The sequence below is a fragment of the Engystomops pustulosus genome, chromosome 3 (assembly GCF_040894005.1).
Source record: "Engystomops pustulosus chromosome 3, aEngPut4.maternal, whole genome shotgun sequence".
In the NCBI taxonomy this organism is placed as follows: domain Eukaryota; kingdom Metazoa; phylum Chordata; class Amphibia; order Anura; family Leptodactylidae; genus Engystomops; species Engystomops pustulosus.
In genome coordinates this window covers 236,290,918-236,296,917 of record NC_092413.1, presented here as the reverse complement: position 1 = coordinate 236,296,917, position 6,000 = coordinate 236,290,918, and positions in this window count along the sequence as shown.

Here is a 6,000-nt window from a genome sequence, read left to right as displayed (position 1 = left end):
GATCAAAAGTGTTTACACTGATATACACATTGACAGGGACACAGATACCGAAAGAACCCCACAGAGCAATCTTACTAATGGAATTAGAAGAGATGAAGATTCAACATCGCAAACTCATAGCACACATTCTTCTCACTGCCAAACTATTAATAGCCAGGAAATGGAAATCAGCAACGACGTTGGGGTTACGAGATCTGAAGGAACTTTTAGACCATCAATGGAGGATAGGCAAACTCCAAACCTTTTTCAAGGTATGGGATCCATGGTTGAGAGTATACCCTACATCCACATAAAGAATTACACCCTGTCACTTACCATACTTAGTATATCAGGTGTGACACCCTACTCTATATTCTGAGAGAGTCCCCGAAGTACCTTAGCAGAAGTTTTTTTTTTTAATGTTATAGTTATGTTTGTGTTATAAGAAGTTGTAAAGCATATGTTTCTTACTTTGAAGGTAACATTACTTTATTTAGAATTGTTATAACTGAAAATGTAAAAGGAGTCCATGCGAGTTTGATGACTAAATGTATGTAATATGCTTTATCTCTGACTCAATAAAAAAAGTCCACGACATGACACTCGATCGGCGAACGAAAGTGCGCAAAGTAGCAGAGGCGGTAGGTGTCTGTTGACCGGATCGGCAATTAACCCCTACGGGACTCCGCCTCTTTTGGCCTTAAGGACGCGGCCCCATTCATTTTAGCATCACCATCTTTTCATATGCAGAACTTTTTTATTTTTCGGCTGACAAATCTGGTTAGGGGCATATTTTTTGCGAGAAGAGTTGTTCTTTTTAGTGGGCTTATTTTAGAGTGCGGAACTTTTTTTAAATTACTTTTTAGAGCATTTTTTTAAAATGAATTAAAAATGATCTTTTTTCGGAACGTTTTTGCGTTTTTTTTCTACGGCGTGTACCGTGCGGGTCCAGTAGCGATTCTGTTTTATTATACAGATTGTTACGGACGCGGCAATACCAAATATGCGGGGATTTTGTGTTTTTTATACTTTATTAAGTGTTTTTATAGGAAAGTGACGTTTTAGGGGCTTATATTTTAATGCATTTATTTTTTATTTATTCTAATGTATTAACTTTGTGTTTTTGACTTTTCTTTAATTATACATACTTGAACTTGAACCAGTGATGCTCTGATTCGCTGATTCTCTGATCACTGGTTCAAGTTCAATACACTGCTCTACAATACTATTTTATTGTAGAGCCGTGTACAATGTCTGGCGGTGCTTGCGCATGCTCAGACTGCTTACAGTCACACCCGGAAGGGGTCTGACTGCCATGGAGACCGGGCAGCTCCGGGGCACATGCCAGTCCTCGGAGCTGCCCAGAAGTGGATCGGATCCCCCGGTAAGCGGCACGGGGGATCCGATCCACAGCGTAAACACCCTTACACACCGCGGTCAAACACAGCCGGCTCCTATTGCGGGTGTTAGCGCAGGCTGTCAGCTGTACTAGACAGCTGACAGCCGCTGCTTCTGGTACCGGCTCCGTTCGTGAGCCGGTGCCAGAAGCAGGACGTTATAGAACGTCCCCGTGCGCTAAGCATCTAGCCCCCGGGATGTACTATAACGTCCTGGTGCGCCTAGGGGTTAATATTTTACATGATAATTTGGCTATGAAAAAATTGTCGGCCCGATGGCTGCTGCGATTGCTCACGGTGGACAAGCGGATGCGGCTGGTAACTGCGGAGCTTCGTGTTTGGTTGCGTCGAGTTGTCACCGTTGATGAAACCTGGATCCATCATTACTCACCAGAAACCAAGCAACAATAACAACAATGGATTTCTCTCGGAGAATCTGGGTCACGGCGACGAGTGTTGGGATGCTAACAGCGTCATCCTCGTGGATTTTTTAATAACGATCAGCAGACAATATTACAGCGAGTTATTGGACGCTGCCTTTATCAGGGCTTGAAAAAGGCTCCTTGGGAGCTGAAACATCGCTGTACTTTACTGTACTTTAGAACAAGGTATAAAGAATATCACCTTTTACTATCTGACATCGGATGTCTGGGAGTGCTGCTTGCTTTTCGTTTATTATAGATAGATATAGGTAGGTAGGTAGGTAGATGTGTAACAAGGGGCTGCAGTGTGGATCTCAGTCCAGTAGATGGCAACGGAGTACAGAAGAGATTCTGGAAGGAGCAGGAAGATGAAGTGATATGGGGTGAGAGGTCAGAGGCAGGAGTGGGTGCCTGGCTGGGAGCTCCTGGCTCAGTAATAAGTCCCTATTAACCCCTTCACGCTCTGTGACGGATATATCTGCCGCAGAGCTATGAGGAGGGCTCACGGGCTGATGGGCTTTTCTGCATATGGCAGCAAACAGCCATCGCTAACATCCGCGGTTGGTGCTTGTTTTCTCTGGTTTCACAGACAAGTGTGCGCAGCTATCTGGTAGGACAATCAAAGAGGCTACTGGAGCGTGGAGTAGCCGCGCCGTGTAGCCTCAGCTCCGCCTACTCCACACCCCACTAGACTCTTTAGAAAATGTGCATATTCCCAGATTAAAGATAAGAAAAGATACAAGAGACTGATGGATTAGCCCTAAAAAGGTCTGTCCTTATATGCTTTAGATGCACCTTCCACCGGATCTACATTAATAGGTACCCAGGGAGCTGGTAGGTTTCCTTTAACCCCTTAAGGACGCAGGGATTTTTGGCTCATTTCTCGCTCTCCAACATTTTTCCGTGTACAGACCTGTGTGAGGGCTTATTTTGTGTGTAACAAATTTTACTTTCCCGTAATGTTATTTATTATTCCCTGTCATGTACTCTGAAGCTGGAAAACAATTCCAAATGTGGAAAAATTGAAAAAAAAACCGTCACTTTCTTGTGGGCTCAGTTTTTATGACTTTCCCCCTGCGCTCCAGATAACGCGTCAGCTTTATTCTGTGGTTCGGTGCGATCGCGGTGACACCGGATTTATATAGGTTTATTGTGTTTTAATACATTTTCAAAAATTAAACGAATGTGTACAAAAAAGAAAAAAATTTTTTGCCATCTTCTGACGCTAATAACTTTTTCATACTTTGGCGCACGGAGCTGGGGGTGGGGTCATTTTTGGCGAAATGAGCCGCCGTTTTCATTGCTAGCATTCTGAGGTCTGTGCGACATTTTGATCATTTTTTATTTCATTTTTTATGTGATGTAAAAAGGTGTAAAAGTCGCATTTCGGACATTTGGGCGCCATTTCCCGCCTCGGAGGTCACCGCCGGCCGTAACCGTCTTTATATTTTGATAGATCGGGCATTTTGGGACGCGGCAATACCTAATATGTTTGTGATTTTTACTGTTTATTATGTTTTATATCCGTTCTAGGGAAAGAGGGGTGATTTGAACTTTTAATATTTTATTAATTTTTTTTAACTTTTTTTTTTTTTTTTTTTGTTCACTATTTCTTAGACCATCTAGGGTACATTAACCCTAGATGGTCAGATCGCTCCTACCATATACTGCAATACTTCTGTATAACACTTCTGTATAATACAACTGTATTGTAATATATGGCTCATTGTAACGAATCTGCAGAAGCCATGTAGCCTCGTGTCAAAAGAAGACCCGAGGCTACCATGCGTGCCGCCGTCTTTTAAACGCCGCCAGCAAAGTTGAGAGGGTTAGCACCGACTGCGGTTATTAGCGGTGGGGGTTTTGTGCAAAATGCAAAAACCCCCACCTCTGTATGAAGAGGACTCAGCCCGTGAGCCCTCTTCATACATCCCTTATACCTCTGCGCCGTAGAGCTACGGCGCAGAGCGTTAAGGGGTTAAAGAGCTAGTTTGAAACTTTGGAGGTTGGGAACTGATTTTGCTCGGGAGAAGTCCTGGAGACACGCATGAGAGGTCCGACTTAAGGTGAAGATTAATCTAACATCACATCATCAGCACGGGAAGGGCGATAGACTGCGATGAGAGAAGAGAGGTAGGGAGGTGCCGCATTGTGCAGAGCTTTGTGGATGAGGGTTATTATTTTAAACTGGAGGCATCCGTGTAGTGTATGGTTTGAAAGACGAGCCTGGCTGCTGCATGAAGAATAGATTTTAGTGTAGATTTAGAATAGAGGAGAGTTTAGTGAGTAGAACACCTATTACCTCATAGACTGTAAGCTCTTGTGTCCTCCCTCATCCTCAGACTAAGCTCTTGTGTCACCCCCTCATCCTCATAGACTGTAAGCTCTTGTGTCACCCCCTCATCCTCATAGACTGTAAGCTCTTGTGTCACCCCCTCTTCCTCATAGACTGTAAGCTCTTGTGTCCTCCCCTCATCCTCATAGACTGTAAGCTCTTGTCATCCCCCTCATCCTCATAGACTGTAAGCTCTTGTGTCACCTCATCATCCTCATAGACTGTAAGCTCTTGTGTCCTCCCCTCATCCTCATAGACTGTAAGCTCTTGTGTCACCTCCTCATCCTCATAGACTGTAAGCTCTTGTGTCACCTCCTCATCCTCATAGACTGTAAGCTCTTGTGTCCTCCCCTCATCCTCATAGACTGTAAGCTCTTGTGTCCCCCCTCATCCTCATAGACTGTAAGCTCTTGTGTCCCCCCTCATCCTCATAGACTGTAAGCTCTTGTGTCCTCCTCATCCTCATAGACTGTAAGCTCTTGTGTCACCCCTCATCCTCATAGTCTGTAAGCTCTTGTGTCCTCCCCTCATCCTCATAGACTGTAAGCTCTTGTGTCACCCCCTCATCCTCATAGACCAGTGATGGCGAACCTTTGTGAGACAGAGTGCCCAAACTACAACCAAAATCCACTTATTTACCATGAAGTGCCAACATGGCATTTTAAGCAGTAACTTATTGCTACCTGTTGCTCCACATCTTTCAATCGTATCAGCCCCTTAAGGCCATCAATACAGTTGAAAGAAGGAGGGCAAATTCAGATTCTCATTATAGCTTCTCTCCAGGGTCTCTCTGCAGAGGAAGAATGGTGGGTCCAGAATGAGGACCTTGAAAGGTATTGCAGTTCTGTCAGCACCTTCTCACTTTCCCCGCAGTTCCAAACAGCCAATGAAGTGTCACTTTAAAATAGCGCTGAGGGCGGCATATCTTAAGTTGCCTGGGAGTGCAGGAAGATTTGGTGGATTTGGTCCTATTTGGTGAATTCTGTCCTGGGGTGATGGCCTGAGTGCCCACAGAAATGGCTCTGAGTGCCACTTCTGGCACCCGTGCCATAGGTTCGCCATCAGTGTCATAGACTGTAAGCTCTTGTGTCACCTCCTCATCCTCATAGACTGTAAGCTCTTGTGTCTCCCTCATCCTCATAGATTGTAAGCTCTTGTGTCCTCTCTCATCCTCATAGACTGTAAGCTCTTGTGTCACCCCCTCATCCTCATAGGACACAGGGTTAGGGAGACTGTAAGCTCTTGTGTCACATCCTCATAGACTGTAAGCTCTTGTGTCACCCCTCATCCTCATAGAATGTAAGCTCTTGTGTCACCCCCTCATCCTCATAGACTGTAAGCTCTTGTGTCACTCCCTCATCCTCATAGACTGTAAGCTCTTGTGTCCCCCCTCATCCTCATAGACTGTAAGCTCTTGTGTCCCCCCTCATCCTCATAGACTGTAAGCTCTTGTGTCCCCCCTCATCCTCATAGACTGTAAGCTCTTGTGTCACCCCCTCATCCTCATAGACTGTAAGCTCTTGTGTCCTCCCTCATCCTCATAGACTGTAAGCTCTTGTGCCACCCCCTCATCCTCATAGACTGTAAGCTCTTGTGTCACCCCCTCATCCTCATAGACCGTAAGCTCTTGTGTCCTCCCTCATCCTCATAGACTGTAAGCTCTTGTGTCTCCCCTCATCCTCATAGACTGTAAGCTCTTGTGTCCCCCCCTCATCCTCATAGACTGTAAGCTCTTGTGAGCAGGGCCCTTCCTATTATTCCTATGATTTGTAGAGCGCTGCAGAATTTAAAGGTGCTATATAAAGATTATTATTAGTAGTAGGAAGTTATAGGAGTCTAGTATATACCCTGTTTCCCCTAAAATAAG